The following is a 21619-nucleotide window of genomic DNA, read 5'->3' as shown; positions in this document are numbered from 1 at the left end:
TCAGCCATAAAGGTCTCATAAGATCCATAAGATTAATAGAATGAAGAGGGATGAGCGAGAAAAAATAAGCCACACGCCTAAAATTATGTGAGACTGGTCCACCTTTTATCCGGTACGTACCTCGTACGGTACTGTTAGTTCCTCAAGGGTGAAAGATCGCTTCATGGGCGGCTGTCGACTCTGCCTGGTGTGCGGGAGGTGGTTGCCCGTACACACACACACACACACACACACGTCCACCGCACCTCAGCCTCAAGATGAACATGCGAGTCACTTTCCCACAGCACGTCAGACGCCCGCCACGCCGCGAGAATGAAAGGCACCAAGCACCTCACCAACAGAGTTATATAACTCTGTGACCTCACCCACTCAACCCCCCCTGCCTATCTACCCCCCTCATTACTTCACCGCGTAGAACACACACACACACACACACACACACACACACACACACACACACACACACACACACACATTTCCTTCCCTTTCCCCTTCAAATGTAGATATTATGATCGTGGCAGAGTGAGGAGACGAGCCAAAGTTTCTTTCATTTCCTTTCTGACCACCCCAGTCCCCATCACAAGCTTGGCAGGAAGCGGCTTTCGGCAGACAGGTGGGACGGCATCGACAGGTGAAATATTAGGGTGCACCTGGACCCTCGCTAAGACCGGGAAAAGAACATAGGTTCAGCCACCCTATTAAGAAAGCTTAAGACGTCCACAAGACTTCACGTTCGCCCTCATGCTAAATATTCGAATATATATTTCATATTTGTTTTCATCTGTAATCTCGTTCTGCATCATCATAGCTATTTTTTTTATTTTATTATCTAGATATTCTACTGCTGCTACTACTACTACTACTACTTCTACTACTACTACTACTGACGTTTGGAGGACGAGTGTGCCATTCTTAGTATTGACTGACGGACATATATTATGCTACAATGGTTTTGAATATCAAAGGAACGTGGATTAGTTACTTGATTAACAAGAATCTAACAAGGAATGAGGGAACGTCGAATAATTCAACATAAAAAAAAATAGAAGCAGGAAAAACTACCAGGCTAGTGTAGTGTTAAAATAATTCAGGCTTATGCGCCGACATAAACTTGTAATGACGCTAAAGAGTAAAAGTCCTATGAGGGTGTGGAAGTAGCACCGAAAAGTCACAGCACCGCACACAGGTGAACCAAATAAACGTTGTTTGACCCTGTGTCTCTGGTCAGATGGCATCTTCCGTGGATCCCCCACAGCCCCTCGACCCGCGTAAAATATCACGTTATTAATAGTACCCAGACTGTGTACACCTGTGAGAAGGCTACACCGGGGTCAAAAGAGTGAGAGGTCTACTCATGGCCTAGCCAAAATTTGTAGGTTCTGCGCAACCGTAACGTCAGCCAGATCTCGGAGGGTCCGAGCCGCAAACCTAGGTCAGTCTGTGAAGAGCACCTCAGGTGATCGTTTCAATTCAGCTGCCGCCGCTCGCAACCCATGACCTGAATTTTTCCCTTTAAAATGCCTCACTGCGCTGTAGTTGGCTGCAGTAACAAGTACCTATCGTTCAGGACGGTCAAACTACAGTTTTTATAATTTACCAAAAGACAGAGAAACACGTAAATAATGGCTTTATTTGTGTGGAAGAGACGATATAACCACTCAAAAGGTCAGAATATGCAGCCAGCATTTATTGAATATGAACAAACCATGTGGTGTACAGCGAAACAACTAGGATAAAAATGTAGGAAATCTTGTTAGAACAGGTCAGAGGAGTGTTGCCACAGGTACAAATTCATATTTTTTTCAATCGCTTTACGACTTTTAGCAATCATTGCATTCATTTAGCAACGGAGAAGTGCCTTCCTTTGGCCCTGGGCTACACCTGCCCGCACCGGCACACAATGCGGCACAAGGGACGAGCGGCCGCGGGTAGGGTCAGGAAAATGTTTTTGTTGCGATGCATTATCACAAACTTTTTTTTACTGTTTCGTACTCCTCCCACCTCTTGTCTTTCCTTGTTGTTGCTATTTTTCGTCTTCGTCTTCACTACTGTTACTTACACTACTTCTGGTTCCTCTTGCAGCAACCATCTGATGGTTCCAGGGTTGGCTACCACATGAATGCTAAGGGGCAATAATGATGAGTGGAGGCTAGGAAGCTCTCTCTCTCTCTCTCTCTCTCTCTCTATCTCTCTCTCTCTCTCTCTCTCTCTCTCATCCGATATCGTATTTCATGGACTGGATACAACACACACGATACTTCAAGGCACGCCTCCTCGACTTGAGTCTTTGTTATCGCGACCAAGTTTGACCTTGAATATTACCTCCACAGCTGTTTTGAAGCCTCACGACAGCTGTGTGGGAGGTGTCACTAAGTCGGTATTCTTAGACGCGTCTCTGTCACATCAATTATTTCTTAAGTAAAAAAAAAATTTAAATGAATTCTCATGAGTGTTTTAATTTTTCACATTCATTGTGTAGAGGATTTGTCAGACTACCAAAAAGATCATAAAACTACCTCTGTAAATGACCACAGCTCCTAAGAAAGTCTTGTTAACTGCCCACAGTCTCTTAAAACTGGAATCGAGTATCTTCAGCCCATTATAATTGTCTAACTGTCTGATTTCCTTGTGGTCACTACCAGAATGTCCCTCAATAACTGTTTGGGATAACAAGGTAATGGAACACCAACAGAGGTCGTCCCTTTTGCTGACGTGTCGAATCAGTGAACGTGCCAACCAGTCATTCTGCCTGTCTTTCTATTACGCTTTAATGACCGCCACAGGAGACAGAGCGAACATGAAAATGGTAATGAATAAGACGATCAGGAATGCTGGAATAAAAAAAAAGATGCAAATGATGAATGTTATGATGTTAAAAAAAGAAAATGGAAAAGATACATAAGATAATGCTGGCAGAAATATATATAAAAAAAAGATTGTGAAGAGGGAACACAACAACAAAAGACAATGATGGCGACTACGATAATGGGAGCGTAATAGAAAATAAAAGGAAGACAAAGACAACAGCAAAGGAGTCGAAGGAGAGGAAGCGAATACCAATAACAATACGACCAAACTCTCAGTCTTGCTGTCTCCAGGAGAACCAACCAGCGACGTCACCGAACCTCTGAATAACGAAGTACGTACAGCACATCCTCCTTTCACCGACCCCTCCACACACACACACACACACACACACACACACACACACACACAGCCTTAATGCGAATGCTAAAAGAGTGAAAGGCATGAGAATACACACACAAAGAGAGAGAGAGAGAGAGAGAGAGAGAGAGAGAGAGAGAGAGAGAGAGAGAGAGAGAGAGAGAGAGAGAGTGGGTATAGTGAGGAAAGTCGGGAGCAACAGGGAGGGAAGGAGGCTGGGTGCCGGTGGGTGTTCACTGTACGAGCACGGCCTTGGTTCAGGTGCATGAGTAAGCGCCTTGCCATTAATGGACGCCGTGACGTCATGAAGCACGTGAGACGAACGGCAACAAACGCTCAGGCCCTCGTTAGAACCGCTATAGCGACCTAAGACTTGTTAGCTTCTTACCAGTCCCGCGAGGGCGTGATGGCATGGGTGGTAAGGAACGCCCCCCCCCCCCCCTCACGACACACGAGAGAGAGAGAGAGAGAGAGAGAGAGAGAGAGAGAGAGAGAGAGAGACTACCGCCGTATATGTGGCAATGCTTGGCTGGATGTAGTACGTGCCGTGTGGCTGTTTAAAAGTCACAACACAGCAATATCGACATTATTATGTTGTTGCAATATTCTGCGGACTTTCTTTACAGATATTTTCGTGCTTCTATTTTTGGTTCTCTCACAAGGATATAGTATGGATGATGTGAAAGGCAAGACGGTTTACACAAGGTAGCTCCTGAAAGAAACAAGATAGCTACAAGAAATTACCAAGTCCATGTGTTTCGTCATGTACAGCCTTTCACTCACTCCTTCCATAACGACTCCACCACCAGGCTCTCCGTACCAGTGCCAGCGCAAAAAAAGGATGCATCAATACTAACATCGAGCAGCGGTCCAGTTCGTAAAGGTTGGATTAGGTTTATGTCGCACAGCAATCCAAATCGTACTGTTGTCTGATAACTCCAGTTTGAAAATACTGGGCTTGGTTTTGTTGGGTTACTAATTATCGTGCAACCGACCACGAAGCATACGTCGCCGCAAAACTCGTTCTGACATTCTCAAATTAGCACCTCGTGATCACCTTCATGAGCTAGCTGGCCAAGAGGGATGCAACAGGACCATCACATTCTTCCCTAAAACGGACACTCGCGCTGAGGAACTCCATGTGGCTGTTGTTCCTGCTGGTCGGACTGGCCCTCGGTTCTGCCGCTCCGGTCCCCAAGAACGCGTTTTCTCAAGTTTATCTACCTCTCTAGTGAATGCGTCTTTGGTTAGTCTAACCCCCCTTTCCCAACCCTGGGGTCGCTGGGCGTTTTTCCTGGGGTTGCCAAGACCTCAAAATATCAAACACATAGTGTTATTATATTATAATAACACATAAACAACTAAACTAGTGGGGTCTCGGTCATGTCTAGAGGTGCATGGTCGGGGTTGCCTGAAAAAAAAGTTCGGAACCACTGGTCTAACCAAAATATAACATCGTGTTGCATCTTCTATTCTACCCCCTACCAATCATGATTACCTGGTCGGCTTCATGTAATGACGACGTATCATCTTCAGTAAATACCAACAAAAAGATCTCGTTGAAAGCTATATGCTAATGTTTCTGTTTATGAATGTGTTTATATCTGCTATTCTAAATTACCGAATACGCCAAGCAAAGTGGCGCCACTTGCCTGCGCCATTACGGACTGGGGTCGACCACCAGGCCCCACCAAGAAAGCCTACCGGCGCCATAGGCGAAACCTAAAAAATAGTATTAATAATAATAAAGTTAAAAAATAACCAACAGTATTATCATTACTGAATACCAAAGTCAGAAACAATATTTTCCCCTTTGTGGCTTCTTTAACTGCACTATATTAATCGTCACTTCAAGTCAATCCCTGTCAATATCTCTGTTATAAAAATCACACATAATATATAATAAATACAATAACAATATCTGCACGCCTTCATTTCCTGGAATTAGGCGGAAATAACATTATCCGATGCCATAGGGGAAGGTGGATGTTATGAACCTAAAATTAGTTTATCCTTTGTTTTTGCAAATTTCACACATACTAATTCGACATTTCGTGTTCACGCAAAACGCAACTGATACATTAACTGTTATGTATATAAATTAATTATTGACTTAATAACAACATAACAGTTAATGTATCTTTTGCGTACAAGAACTACGTTACCCCCCTTGAATTCCTTTGATTTCATTAAACGTATTATACACCTATTTTCAAATTACGTTGAAAATTATTTTCTCTCCAAGGTGTTTGATTTCCACGTGCTAGATGAACCCCACAAGTTCATTTGTTTTCTAGGGCTCTTACTGTTCGTGTAATAGACTCAGACCTTCAAGGCTGTAATCTCCATTAACTATTATGACCTTTTAGTCAGATTATTTAATTTATTCCTCTTCACGTTGTCAGTAGATCCAAGGTTATTTGATTATATACTGAACTTTTTTCTGGCATCCCACGCCGACTAGGTCATCATTCCCTTTCAACCTGGAAAAAAAAAGAAACGCAGTGTTCCAATTTCACACTGCAGCCTCTGCCACTCAGCTCAGCCGACCCCACGATCCTCGTATCGTGATTGAAAATAAAGTTTTTATATTACATCGACAAATAACAGGAAAAAAAACTAACATCCACAGCCGAAGGGCACGGCAATCAAAGCAGACTCCGGCGCGCTACAGGGCGGCACGGAGGTGGCGCGCATGTAAGTTCCCAAAGAGGCAAAGACTCGTCTGAAGGCCCTTCACGTAATGCTGCCAGTGCTGCTCACTACTATTTTCCAGTATGAACTGCCTTACCGGGTGCTGTTCACTGGTCACTGGCCTTCTTTAAATTCTACTTAATATTTATGTGATGTAACTTTTTATACAATAAAAAACAGATGAAATGCTAGTTATATAGGTGGTTCGCCTTTCAGAATTGAAGTATGGCCCAAAACAATGTTTCTGAGAGGCATTGCATCGCTCAAGGGTCTGCTCGAACGTCATAGATAGTTTCTCTTCCGTACTTTCTCCCGTCGGATCGAAGCCTTTATAACGCCGTGCCCAGGGCGTGGCTGGGGCGTTCTCACCCACACCTAGAGGGCACGGGACGGAACAGCGCAGCGAAAGGGTCATTTTTCATACCAAATGAGGTAACCATACAAGTGGGTACATGTTTCCGATTGTGCGATTGAGTAAATATTTAAACAAACACAATGATAAAGAAAACAAATAAATAAATAAATCCTAAAGAGAGTTGGATGGAGAACCTGTTAAAGATCCATCCCGCTTTCCCCTTCTCACTACCTTCTTGACACCGACTAAAGAAGCTGGAACGGTAAAAAAAAAAAAAAAAAAAAATAACATAAATGAACCAAACACATCTTATGGCAACTTTTGGAATCACGCCACTACGCCACGAGGAGAGTAAAAACAACATACGAGCTGAAGAGGCGCAGGAACTTGACTTGCAAGGCTGACAACACAGGTTCCTTGTGGGGGAGGGGGGCACTGTCAGCTTGCACCCTCCACGAGTCACGACCCTCCATTCACACCCAAAACAATGGTGATAACATGAGCCAAACGTGTCACACTAGTGATGAAAGGGCATACACATGGCAGGGGATCACATGTCCATGAGGGTGAACACACACACACACACACACACTCACCTACAGACGATGCAGGTCTTCCCTTCCTCGCGATGGACTCAGTGTGGGCCAGCCTGCCAGCCAGCCACTATGTTTTTTCTCCTCGTTATAACATCCTCCCCCTGCTCTGGAGGAATAGATTATGCACCATCGGATACAACGGCACAACCGTCGAGTTGTGTGTAAGGGGTTGCAGGTTGAAGGGCGGACGAGGGCGAGGGGGCAGGGGGAAGAAGAGTCCAGTCACTATAACGGGGTGCATCGGCCAGCCTGCACCTTCACTTAACATTGACTGCTGCTGCTGGTCGAACCCCCGACACCGCTCATGTTCCCTGCTTACGTTCAAGTGACACTGATCAGAGGCTTGAGCTGTAGGTATAGTCAGTCACCCGAGAGGTAAAGACTCTCTCCGGATAAATATAGTCAGGGGAGAACAGAGGTAGGCGGTGTCCACTCGGGCCTGCACGGGCCCTCGAAAGGTGAGGCAGGTTTGGCGACTCACACCAGCGGTCCCCGATACACAGTTTTCTGGCTGAAGCTTTCCATATTCTATTCCTCAAACTTCAGTCACGGTCAATCCGATTCAGAGCCACTTGACCATCGATAGCTAAACTCGTCCTGCACGGAACACGTCGCCACACTCTTTCATTCAGCACACAATCGATGTCCCCGCAGTATCACAGCACTCGTTTACTGGCACGAAACCCGACACTCGGGGCACGCGACAACGTTCGCGTGGTTATCACGAACCGGCAGCGGAGGGATGCTGCACCCACTGCTCGGCCGTCACTCGCATCACTATCAACAAAACATGTCCTGCTCGGCGCCTGGCGGCGCGGGCAACGCCAGATGACTCTGGCAACCACCAGCTGGCCGCCGTGGCCAAGGTGCCGCTTCGCCTTTTGCTGCAGCCAAACAGGAGACGCGGCCCGCGCCCCGCAGCCACAGCCTCCACCTCGGGGCTGCGGAGAAAATTGTCTTCACACGCTGTAAACATATGCCTTTAGGGAAAAAAAAATCATATGAAACTTATTCTTCGATTCAAAAAATATATGTTGAACTGATATACCGTAGTTAATGATTTTATAGCTAATTCCCTCATTACAACACACACACACACACACACACACAGCTCGATATAGATATATATATATATATATATATATATAGATATATATATATATATATATATATATATATATATATATATATATGTGTGTGTGTGTGTATATTAGCTATAAAATCGTTCCACACACATATATATATATATATATATATATATATATATATATATATATATATATATATATATATATATATATATATATATATATATGTGTGTGTAAGGAAAATTTAACGTAGAAAACGATTTACTCAATAAAGTCAAGGGAGGCATACGGAGGGGGTCGCGTTTTGTCTGCTGTTTTTGGTCACCCAACACTCTCAACGACGCCGACCCCGGTGTGGCGTCGAATTCCGTCCCACTCGGATTCCGTCCCATCCTGATCTCCGCATGTGCAGAACTCAGTGTTTAGTATCACAGAGTTGATATCCGTGATGATAGCCGCGTTTGTCCCAGGCAAGATGGCGGCAATACATCATGCTAGTTTTTATGAAAAAATGGCCAAAGTCAAGGCTGAAATAGACCCCATAACTCAGCTACTACTGAATGGAGAGTATCCCATAAACCTGACCTCAATTGAGTCAGAAGAGGACTCTGAGGAGACAGAAGGACAGTCGTAAGAGCAAAGGTAAGCTCCTTACAAGCTATTAAAAGACAGTGCAGTGAATGAAATGGACAAAATAGCAAAGTCCGCACATGCGCAGCTTAATTTGGGACACTTCTCAACAAAGGGGCTGAATTCGACGCCACACCGGGGCTCCCTCCCAACAAGTCTCCAAGCAGACGCTGTTGTGCTTCGCATAAGATGCAAACCCGTATATGAAGGCCAGTATCACTGCTGTCCTGCAATACTAGAAGCAACAAAAGGGCAAAACTATAATTATACCACAACCAACAAAAGGGCTCTCAGTCAATATGAACTTCCGCATTGTTGAAAACAACTTCTAAACCTATACAATAATGCTAAAAAATAACAAACACCAGTCCTGTATGACTCTAGGTGCCAATATAAACTAAACTTAATCCTCAACCCCTGTAGGGATTTAAATTAGCAAGAGCAGTTACATCTCAAGTTATGGACATCGGACTCATTGTCATAAGCAGCGAATTTTGGAAAATCAACCGCTTTGGTGCGAATCGCCATAACTTCCTTATTTCTGGGGCTACATAAATGTTTTTGGTATCAATCGACGGCAAAATGAAAGGACTATTTTTTGTAATAAGCGATTGGGCAAAAAAACCCGACTATATAGGGTAAAAAATTGAATAAATTCGCAAAAAACGACTCTGAAAAAACCTATTTTTGAGTTCCCAACCTTGAAACCCACTCATTTTTTGAGAATTTCAAAACAATTATTTAACAAATACTTTAGCCCTACCAATGCGCTTTCCAATATGATGCATAACATTTCCCTACTCCCAGTAGTTTCGTCGCTAGAGTTCGAAACGTAAACCCTTTTGAGAGCGATTTTGACGATCTCCAGACACTTTGCCGTTTTTGTCTAGTGTGGCATTGCTATTATTGCCTCTAGAAGGCTGTAATTTGGCATGTAGCCCCTCTTAGCAATGTAGGTTGACCAGCTCGAAGGATTTTTTTATAGCTCGATTCCAAGTTTGTCGTCGAGCCGTCACAAAATAGCCTGTTTTTCGGCCCTTTTGCCGCGATTTGGACACGTCCTAGTTTTTTGCTTATAACTTTTTTTTAATTTATTTAGTGCTTTCCAATTTTTTTCTGATTATTAATCTGTATTAAAAGAGCTTTCATTTGCCACCAAGCACGCCTTCCTAGCTTCAGTAGTTTTCGCTCGAGCTCGACCAGACTTCGCGAAGAAAATTCGCCGAATCTGACTCATTTCACGCGCCACGACGAAAAAACTTCCAGACGCCACAAAAATTAATATATCTGCATAAAAATTCATATATGAACACTTCAATATGTTGACTATCTTGTATTAAAATCATTTTAAGATATCTATAAAAAAAGTTACTATTTTTATATAATCATTTCACTATATAAATCAACCTATATTAAGCGCCTTATTATACATGTTATTTTTTTATTTTATTTAGTATTCAACCCTATTTCTTCCCATTTATGAATAATACATTTAATTTGCTTTCTTTTGATACCAAATATGTATGTGTATATATATATATATATATATATATATATATATATATATATATATATATATATATATATATATATATATATATATATATATATATATATATATATATATATATATATATATATATATATATATATATATATATATATATATATATATATATATATATATATATATATATATTCGATCAGTTTTCCTCGGAGGTGACGTTTCTCAAGAGAGAACATGTTAAAGGTGGAAATCCTCTCGTCGTAGGGATTGTTGCGCAAGGATGGGATCATTTTTGTTGCCCGACGCTGAACACCTTCTAATTTAGCAATGTCCTTTGCATGGTGGGGAGACCAAAACTGTACGGCATATTCCAAGTGGGGTCTGACTAAACTACTGTAGAGCGGAAGTATTACTCCTTTATTTTTTAATAAAAAGTTTATTATAATGAAGCCCAACATTCTTTTCGCTTTGTTTGGTGCATCGATGCATTACTGTGAGAATTTGAGGTTTGACGCGATTTTGACACCCAGGTCCTTGACGCATTGAACACTTGAGTTTGACGCCGCGCATTTCGTAATCGAACTTCTTATTTCTTGTTCCAACTTGAAGGACCTGGCACTTGTTTACGTTAAAGGGCATCTCCCATCTATTAGACCAAGCTGAAATTTTATGCAAATCCTCTTGGAGGTTTTGTCTGTCTTCGTCAGTGAGAACCGAATTACCAATCTTTGTGTCGTCTGCAAATTTACTAATGAGATTATTGATTCCAACATCCACATCGTTGATGTAAATTATGAAGAGCACTGGGCCAAGAACCGAGCCCTGAGGGACGCCACTAGTGACCGGCGCCCACTCTGAGTCAAATCCGTCAATCACCACTCTTTGTTGTCTGTTGCTCAACCAATTCGCGATCCATTGGTGTACTTGACCGTCAATACCTAGTTCCTTTAATTTATAAAGTAATTTATGATGTGGAACTTTATCAAACGCTTTCTGGAAATCAAGATAGACTATGTCCAGTGATTTGGTTACGTCATGAACTGAGAAGAGGTTGTTATAAAAGGTCAATAGGTTTGATAGGCAGGATCTTTTGTTATGGAAGCCATGTTGTGAATCCCCAATTAATGAGTGGCTTTCAACGTAACTCACAATTCTGTCTCTAATTATGCTCTCAGGTAGCTTACTTAACTGAAGTTAGGCCTGTAATTACCCGGCATTTTTTTGTCTCCTTTCTTAAAAATCGGTGTTACGTTAGCCGTTTTCCAATCCGAAGGGACGGTGCCTTGTCGCAAGGGCATATTGAAAACGGTTGTGAGAGAGGAGAGTATTTCGCTCTTTGTTTCTTTAAGCAGTATAGGTTATATTTTGTCAGGTCCGGGACTTTTATTTATTTTAAGGGATTGGAGAGCTTTTAGGACTTCATCGGTAGTTATTACAAAGTTAGGCAATGCATGATCGAGATTTACGTTAGCACTGTTGTCGTCGCTGGTGGTGATGGTAGTGGCGGGAAGACTGCATGTATTAAACACCGAGGAAAAGTAATTGTTTTATAAGTTCGCAACGTGTTGGCTGTCAGTCACTAGCTCACCGTCGCTGTTTGTTAAAGGTCCAATTCTACTTATGAACGCCTTCCTGTTGTTTATATAACTGAAGAAGGATTTCAGACAATTTTTACAGTTACCTACAATGTTTTCTTCATATCCACGCTTTGCCTGACATCTAATATTTTTACTCGCCGCCTGGCTTCATGATAAAGTCTAATGTTATCGGGCGTGCTTTGCTCTTTCTTTAGCCTGTAAGACAATTTTCTCTTCTTAACCCCTCAGCGACGCAAAAGTTTTTCTCGAGTGATCCCCCATAACGCAAAAGTCATCGAAAAATACACTTTGGAACTGAGAAAAAGTCAAAAAATTTTTAAAGAGAACTTTCTGGCGCACCCTGCTGTGAAATCCGTTTCTTTCTAGGTTGTCTCATTTGGCTGGAATTCCATGATTCCCCCAAAAATCCAACTTTTTACTTTGGCGACGTAGAGGGAAATTTATAAAAGAAAAGTTGCTCATTTTATCACGATCGAGTCTGAAAAGTATAGTTTATAATCTTTGACCTAGATATTTACTGCCTACAGAGCCAAAGTTGTTGTGAAACTCGAAAAACTAATTTCTGTAGTTTTTCATTCTGGAATGAATCTCATTGAATAAAAATTGTAGAAAATCATCCGTATAACTCAACTGTGAAATCAGATTATGATTTGGGCTGACCGTTTGGCTGAAATTCTATGATTCTCAAAAAATTCCAACTTTTTAATGATGCGCCGTACAGGAAAATTTATTGAAAAAAAATTGCTCATTTTACCGCTATGGAGTCTGAAAAATATAGTTTATAATCTTTGACCTGAAAATGTACTGCCTACAGAGAGCTAAAGTTTCAGTGAAACTCAAAAAATATTTTTTGTAATTTTTCATTCTGGAATGAATCTCGTTGAATAAAAGTTGTAGAATATCATCCGTATAACTCAACTGTGAAATCAGATTATGATTTTCACCGACTGTTTGGCTAGAATTTCATGATTCCCCCCAAAATCCAAATTTTGACTGGTGCGACGTACAGGAAAATTTATTGAAAAGTTGCTCATTTTATCACGATTGAGTCTGAAAAATATAGTTTATAATCTTTTACAAAGTAATTTACTGCCAAGAGAGAGCCAAAGTTGTGGTGAAACTCGAAAGTTTTTTTTTTTCTTTTTTTTTTTGGTATTTCGTTGGGGATATACCCCAATGGAGGAAAAAGTTTTTTTCGGCATTGAAGGAAACTCATGTTATATACAAAATGAAAACAAATATTGAACACTTACATTTGTGGATGTTGGTGGTCACGAAGGCAGTGAAGGCCTATATCCTATTTGTTTGGGCAGTGGGGCAGGGAGGGGAGCGATAAATTCGGGGACCGATAAGCGTGGCTCAGGGCTACGCTTAGTACGCACACTACGAGCAGAAACAACGCCGGAGGTACACGGTTGAGAAGACAGAGATCCCTCTCTAGACGCCATGATGTATAGGCGAGAACTGTAGGCTATTTTTAGCATGGATTGGTGGTAGGGGAAAGTCGCGGAAACAAAAGAGGTGCCAATTAGTCACGTAGGACTAGACAGACATAGTTACGCACGCCCTTCAAATTCCGGAAAGCTTCTCGCTCTCCGGCGCTGGCGACATGCTCATTGCCCACGTCTGATAAACTGTATGACGGCAGCTCATGGAAGATGTATTACAGAAAATTTTCTGGCGCTTCCTGCTGTGAAATCCGTTTCTTTCTAGGTTGTCTCATTTGGCTGGAAATCCATGATTCCCGAAAAATTTTAACTTTTTACTGGTGCGATGTACAGAAAAAAAAAATATTGAAGAAAAGTTGCTCATTTTATCACGATGGTGTAAAAAATATATTTTATAATCTTTGACCTGGAAACTTACTGCCTACAAAGAACCAAAGTTCCAGTGAAACGAAAAATAATTTTGATAATTGTTTGAAGTTTTTTTTTCATTCTGGAATGAATATCATTGAATAAATGTTGTAAAAAATGACTCGTATAACTCAACTGTGAAATCAGATTATGATTTGGACTGACCGCTTGGTTGGAATTCCATGATTCCCCCAAAATTCCACGTTTTTACTGGTGCGACGTACAGGAAAATTTATTGAAGTAATGTTGCTCATTATTATCACGGTGGAGTCTGAAAAATTTATTTTACAGTTTTTGACCATAAAATTTACTCCCTACAGAAAGCCAAAGTTACAGCGAAACTCGAAAAATAGTTTGGGTAATATTTTGTAGTTTTTTTCATTCTGGAATGAATCCCATTGAATAAAAATTGTAGAAAACATTCGTACAACTCAACTGTGAAATCAGATTATCATTTGGACTGATCGTTTACCTGGAATTCCATGATTCCCCCAAAATTCCAACTTTTTACTGGTGCGACATACTGGAAAATTTATTGAGGAAAAGTTGTTCATTTTATCGCGATGGAGTCTGAGAAGTATAGTTTATAATCTTTGACCTGGAAATTTCCTGCCTACAAAGAGCCAAAGTTGCAGTGAAACAAACAAACAAAAAAATGTAGTTTTTCATTCTGGAATGAAGCTCATTGAATAAAAGTTGTAGAAAATCATCCGTATAACTCAACTGTGAAATCAGATTATGATTTGGACCGATCATTTGGATGGAATTCCATGATTCCCAAAAATTCCAACTTCCGCTTCCCACTCCTAGATGTTGGTTCATCTCTAACATCACGTATATAAATGGAGGTCTCAAGACTACGCTCAGCACGCACACAACGAACAGTAACTAAAGGAAGACCGCCGAAACAGATAGGCTGAGGGAATATAATCGCTCTGCAAACGCCATGATGCGTAGGCAGAAATTGTAGGCTATTTTTAAATTTTTTTTTAGCTAACAAAAGAGGTGCCAGTTAGTCACTTAGCATCGACATATACAAGGTTACGTGCGGCATTCAATTTCCAGAGAGCATCTCGTTCTCCAGCGTTGGCGTCATGCTCGTCGCCCACGTCAGAAAAAAATATATGACGCCAGCGTCTTAGTCGTCGCTAAGGGGTTAACCGAATGTTTAATTTTACTATTAAACCAAGGTGGGCTTTTATTAATGTTACTTCGCTTCTCGCACAATGGGACAAATGTGTTCTATTGATTGAGTAAATGATTTTTAAAGTTTAGCCATGGCAGGCTTTCTCTACGTTGCCATCATCTGATAGTTGTATTTCTGTTAGTTTTTTGTCGGATTTCTACGAAAATAGCTCTTTTGAAACTGGGCACCTTTACTTTATTTTCAGTCACTGTTGTTTGAGCTCGAATGTCGACGCGCACTAATTTATCATCGCAAGAACCGAGGTGTTTTCCTACCGTGACATTACTGACTAGGTTATCTTGGGTCTATATTTCAAGTTCTAGTATGTTATTTTGTCGAGTTGGTTCAGTAACCCTTAGGTAATTTTCTTCTAAAAATTCGATCATTCTATGTGACTCGCCTTCTGTACCCGACAGTCGCCCAGTCAATATGAGGGAGATTAAAGTCTCCTAATATCAGTGAGTCACTGTTATTATAAGTGACTGCCTTAAAACGCTATATGCATTTCAACATCATCTTCGAGTGATTGCCCCGGAGGCCTGTAGGTGACAGATATATTTAGATTATTTTTTTGCCATTTTTACTCGCACGTACAAATGTTCAACGTTACTATCTCTTGGTGTTCTGTCAGAGGGCTGCAAATAGCTTTTGACGTAAAGGGCGACATCACCACCTCTACGGTTAACACGATCTTTGTTGAAGAGTCTGTAGCCATCTATGTTGTATTCTGAACTTAAATCAGTAGTTATGATGTCGATAAATGTTTCGGTTATAGCAATTACGTCAAAATTTTCTGTTGAAACAAGACATCTCAATTCATCAAACTTGTTTCTTAGGCTAAGCGCATTGAAACTTCGGACTTTTATGTTATCTTGAGGTTTAGTAATAGAGCTGGTGTTACTTGCGGGCTCACGGTTTCGCGTTTGTTTGTTGCATGGCGTCTGCACACGGCCATGAGCAGTTTTTTAGTTCGGTGCGTAGATATCGACAACGACATTATTCTCGTATTGAGCGAGTCCATTACACCGTGGGTCAGGCCACTCCGTCGAGTGACTTCCTAATAAGACCCACCATTGTTATGCACTACGCTGCCAAGGTATGTGACTTCGACATCCTCACCAAGCATGAACACTGTGGAAGTTCATATTGACAGTGAGTCCTTGTATTGCTTGTAGTATTCAATTATTCCATTTTTTTGTATGTCAGGAGAGCAGTGATGGTGGCCTAAGACGCGCACTTTTGCATTTAGGGAATCATCCTTCCCATTCCAAATAACTCAGGCAACAGGCCCGTAACTTTGGCAGATTTTTGGGGGGCTGGAGGGCATCATAGGGGAGAGCGGTAATGATTCGGACAGTGGAATGGTCCGGCCATAGCACTTATTGTAAAGTGTATGGGACCGAGTGCCGCGAGATTTTGTGTGAATGTGCAAAACTTTGTTGCCTTGGCCCACAAAAGGACAACCACGCCCTCAGAGCTGTTATTTTCGATGCAAGTCCTATTTTATATTTTTTTGCATCTCTTATGTAATATTTTCAGGGTGTATCGTAAGCTCTCGCTTAAAAAACGTGCCAATTAGCGAGATGTAAATTATTTCGGTGACGCAGCGATGCACGGCGAAGGTATTGCCGTATAACACGATCACCCAGCTCTCGTGCTGGAAAAGGAGTGTGACCACACATTTGCTTTTTATAGAGTCGTGATGATTCGGACGGTTGATTTTTTCATGATTTTTATTAAATTTATATAAATTTAAACATTATAGGTGTTGCAACGGTTATAAAAAGGTTAATTTGGTTGATTTATATTCAGATATTATGCTTGTAAGAAGAGAAGGAAGCCATAATACCAAAATTTTTGAGATATTTCTTGTAGTTCTCCTTTTATTTTTTCCCCTCTAAATATTGAGAGGATACTTTTGTCCTTTTATAAATGTTTTGTAGAAGATATAATCTTGTTTATTAGCCAATCAAACTTAAGTTATATTAATATTATGGCGAGTGTTATGAGTGTCCGTACCATCCCACCTCCCTGGCCGAACCAGGGTGGGGATGGTTCGGACGATTTAGAAACTTGTCTCTCATCACCTACATCTGAAAACTGGAAATAGCTACGAGTGTCATATTAGCAGCCTAAAGAACCAAATGATGGAGGAACATTTTGAGATCAACAAAAATACAGTACTTCTCAAACTTCTTTTTCTAAAAATATTTTTCTAAAAAGTGTCCGAATCATACCGGCTCTCCCCTATAGGTTCATGAGGTGGGAGGGTGGCGAGCGAGGCGAGCAAGCGAAGATATGGGAATTTGTTTTTTAAAAATAAAGACTTTTAGAGGTATTTTGAGGCCGATATGGAAAACATTGGGAGGGGGGGGGGGAGGGGCTGTATCCCCCCTTACCCCCCACAGAAATTGTGGCCCTGGCGGGATCCATCAAACTCCTTAACACGTTTCCTGCGCCGCCTGGCAACTGCGAAATCCACCCGCTGCGGCAGATTTCAAAGAGCCATAACTCCACTTACTCCACTTACCCGGCTGCTACGAATGCGTTAGGTTATACGCTCTTTCTGAGGGCTGTACTGCGTGCAAGAAAGGCATAAAAAGCGTGCCCCACCGGTGGGACACTCCGCTCTACCAACGAAAAATTCAAAATTGCCGCGGAGTGACCCACCGGTGGGACACGGTCTTTCTGGCACGCTTATGGTTGTGTTCCCTTTATCTGTCAGTCTATATATGATTCAATTCATATGCATATTATACGTACCATTCAATCCATATGCATATGCATTAATTATAGATTGAGTGATATATCATGGATATATAATTATATTCATGACCTATCAATGTTTCCAGAGATGGATGGAGCTGGGTGCAGTAAACTTACGCCATTACATCAGGAATCTGATGAAGATGATATCTCAAGCTATGACAGTCCCTCAACCCAATCAAATGATGAATCAGATGAGTGGCATCTACATCTATCAGAATCAAAGGGTGATGTCTTATGTAGTGGAGATGAAGAAAACACTGATTCAGTGGAAGAATCTCATTCATCTTCCAACAATGAAAGCAGAGGTATCCAACCTCCAGCTGTGCCAACACTGCCAGCATCATATAAACGGAGTCAGGTATCAAGTAGGCCTAGGCAGTATCCTTTCACTGGTAAAGAAGAGTTGTGTGTAGATGTTCACACAAATAATTCATTACCCATTGATGCGTATAGTTTGCTTCTCACAGATGATGTTATTGCTCACATTGTCTGTGAAACTAACAGATATGCAGAACAATAAATTGAGAAGAGAGTTTTGACCAGAGGGTCTAGGATGAAGGGTTGGTATCCAACCACTAGGGACGAGATAAATAGGCTATTTGGCATTGCAATGTGTATGGGACTGGTCTCAAAGCCAGAAATACACTTATATTGGTGTAAAAAGGAAGTATACAACTATCCCTTTGTCTATGAGAATATGACAAGGGACAGGTTTCAAATACTTTTTAGATTCCTGCATTTTGCAGATAACACTTGTGCACCAGAAGAGGATAGACTTTACAAAATTAGGCCACTTGAAGAGAAATTGATACATAGGTTTCCTAATGTTGTGATTGATGAGTCTCTGATCCCTTTTCGTGGAAGAGTATAAAATTCAGGCAATATATATATCCCTGGGAAGGCTCATAAGTATGGTATAAAATATACAAACTATGTACTCCACAGGCACACACCTGGAATTTACAAGTATATGGAGGAAAGTCAACCAATGTTTCTCATATGCTTCATGATGAAACTGTTGTGATGCAGCTTGCTGATAAGTTGCTCAGCAAAAGAATAACAATATATTCTGATAACTTTTACACAACAATTTTTCTGACTGAAAAGTTGTTGGAACAAAAAACATATCTCTGTGGAACATTGAGAAAATCAAGAAGGAATCTACCTAAGGAAGTAGTATCTGCCAAACTGCAAAAAGGGCAAGTTGCTTGTAAAGAAAATGAAAATGGGGTAAAAATTTACAATTGGAGGGACAAAAGGTGTGTCCTTTCTCGATCAACAGTCCCTGAACATGGCAAAGATTTGACTCAATGTTCCACAAGAAGGGGAAAAAGAGATGATGAAACCAGAAAGTGTGATTGACTATAATAAGGCTAAGAAAGGAGTAGACATGGCTGATCAAATGACATCCTACTATACAGGACTGAGAAAGACAAGAAAGTGGAGTTCAAAACTTGCTGTAGAAATTATAACGGGCACCACTGTTGTAAATGCTTGGGTTTTGTATAATAAATACTTCACTAATAGATATATTCCCCTGAGAGATTTCAGTCTCTTGTAGTGTCTTTAGTCAAAGATACCCAAGTTGAAATTCCAAGACCTGGAAGAAGGGACACAATATCTGGCACTAGATCATGTCACACATTGGAGGAGGTAGAAGGTCCTAAAAGACAAACCCGGTAATGGTACAGAGGCTGCTATGAGATGTTATCATGTAAAGAAGAAGCTGCTCAGGCAAGAAAGAAAGCTAGGAAAGTATCATCATTCTGTGCAATGTGCGATGGGAAGCCTTTCTTGTGCCTGTCATGTTTCAAACTGGAGCATGATGAAGCTTGAAGCTGAGGAATAGTTATATAAAAGGAATATATTTCTTTTGCCTATAAAAAAACAGGCTATTTTTCATTGTCATTTTGTTCAAATTACTTGTCAGAAAAAAGGAGTAGGTATATATTCAGCTTTGAAAATGAAATTTTAATATCTTTTGCAATTGAAATTACTGAAGAAATATAAATCATCCTAACAATTTATACTTATTCTTTTAATTTGATCTTTAACAAAGGAAATGTTTGTTATTAAGAGACTATAAATGCATTTTTTTTCATTAAGTAACATAATTGTGTAGAAAAAGAACATGTAATTTCTTGAATTTTTTTTAACTTGTATTTTCCAAAATAAACATACAACTATAATTTCCAATTTGATTAACATTTCATATTGAAATAAAAAATATGTATTTGCATGAAACTGAACACTATGGTATTGTGTATCTTCAAAAATATGGGTGAGTAAAACATGCCAAAATGACCATCGGTGGGTCACTTCGCGGGAGAGCAGCTTCACCGGTGACCCACCGGTGGGTCACATCGCAAGAAACGTGAAGCAACGAGCTTTCTGGGCCCTCACTTGCCCTTCTCCACATAAGATTGTCTTACAGATACAACCCGGTGAGCAGGGTCGAGCCGGAGTCGATATTCAGGGTTGAGCAGGTAAAGTTGAGGACATATGATAGTAGCTACTCGTTGTCATGGTACTCATCTCCGTCATTTGGCTCTCAGGATATTATGTCCAGTATGACATCCACTTTACATTTTACCTTTTCTCAGGCTTCCCTAGGTACCTACCCATTTATCGAGTATCCTAAGAGGGCTTCTCAGTGGGTTGTACGCAGTCAGCCCACGGATAAGGGATGGGTAACAGGTAACAAAAGTCGACTCAGTCTCACAGAGTAATCTCCAATTTCACGTAGTTATTTCAGCTTTATTCCATGAATCTATGATGGCTCTGATCACAAAATGCGTCTGTGCATTTCTTCAAGTACTCCGCTACAGAGGTAGCCCGTGTGAATATTTATAAAATTTTTATGTCCTCGTCACATGCATGGACAGACTGTACTGTTTCAATCAGTAAGCCTTAGCTTTGGCCCCAACGACTTCGCCTTCTCATGCGCAGTACCTCGAGTCATCACCCAAACCCCAAAACCTCCAGCAACTCGGTGAGGATTTCTGCACTATCGGCCGCACAGGATGAAAAGAATAGTCTTTTAAACTTGTTGAGAGCAAGCAAGCATTCCTTGTCGGTATTCGCCTTGTGATGCTTTAGGTCATTCAACCAAAGCTACAGGACCTGTTGCTGTATCCTATCCTCCTTTCTGATGCAGGGAAATACGGTGCTCTTATTATAGTGGGTCCACGTTTGGTATGAGGGTAATGGAAGTGTGTCTTCAATTTTCTGTAGGAATTCAAATAGCTTTCGTTTGAAAGTTCCCACACTGCAGGGCGACGTATCTGTACATGGTTCTACAGCACTTTTTTTTTTTTTATCTTGTCAATTAAATAGTAAACAAAGTAGCTCTGCCAGTCCTCTTTATGAGTCTCTTGGTAGGCCATCTTCCACTGCTCCTCACTCCTCAGCCACTGCCGTCGTCTGTTTGTTAAAGCCGCGCGGTTGCTCGTACCCACAACCATTTTCCATCCATACGGATGGAACTAACTGGGTTAAAAGTTAACCCTGGTGGGTATGGGCATTGGACAACTGCATATTGCGCCGTCAACTCTCCTCTGTACAGGTACGGTAAAATTAATTTAAGTTTTCGTTTATATTTTACCTGTTTAGTATTGAATTCCTCTTTTTTTGTTAGATTTATTGATGTCCATTGGTTTTGTGTTATGAACTTGTGCACAAACTACTGTAGTAAAACTTTAAATAAGCAATCATCTGGGGTCCAGGAACGGATTAATCCTTTTTACATTGATTCCAATGGGGAAAATAGCTTCGGTTTACGAACATTTCGGGTGACGAACGGCCTTCTGGAACGAATTAAGTTCGTGAACCGAGGTTCCACTATACTTTTTTTCCACTGATTTTTTATAGTGATGACTTTATATATGTTGATGGTAGATCAAATGCCTCTGAACCCAATCCTGCTATAGTTCCACACAAATATTGTCAGTTTGGGTGGGGCATGAACCTCTTCACAGCACTACTGCATCATCCCCAATATATTACTCTCTCCCTCATACGTCATCTATGTACTATTTGAAATTGTCTATCAAATATTCTGTATACATTAAATAAGATTTAATTGTACTATGGCCAGAGAAGTCCCTGAGCCTGAAAATACAAACCTTGAGTTTCTAGTCAATCTCATCATCCAAGTGGCAGTGATGAACTACTCC

At 41.0% G+C, this 21619-nt stretch overlaps 1 protein-coding gene across 2 annotated transcripts in view; it reads right to left on the bottom strand.

Annotated features, from left to right (window-relative positions):
• Positions 1-7753, bottom strand: part of LOC126995382 (alpha-1,3-mannosyl-glycoprotein 4-beta-N-acetylglucosaminyltransferase A-like) — a 116382-nt gene extending 108629 nt beyond the window's left edge. Inside the window, exon 1 of one of the 2 annotated variants that reach the window (XM_050854892.1) lies at positions 6811-7753. The gene's annotated coding sequence lies outside the window, so the exon portion shown is untranslated. Of the gene's footprint in view, positions 1-120; positions 314-6810 lie in introns of those variants that run through there. The other variant, XM_050854893.1, reaches the window with a different exon arrangement.
• Positions 7754-21619: the final 13866 nt, after the last annotated feature.

Source organism: Eriocheir sinensis, chromosome 1 (assembly GCF_024679095.1).
Source record: "Eriocheir sinensis breed Jianghai 21 chromosome 1, ASM2467909v1, whole genome shotgun sequence".
NCBI lineage: Eukaryota > Metazoa > Arthropoda > Malacostraca > Decapoda > Varunidae > Eriocheir > Eriocheir sinensis.
This window is presented reverse-complemented; position numbering and strand designations above follow the sequence as displayed.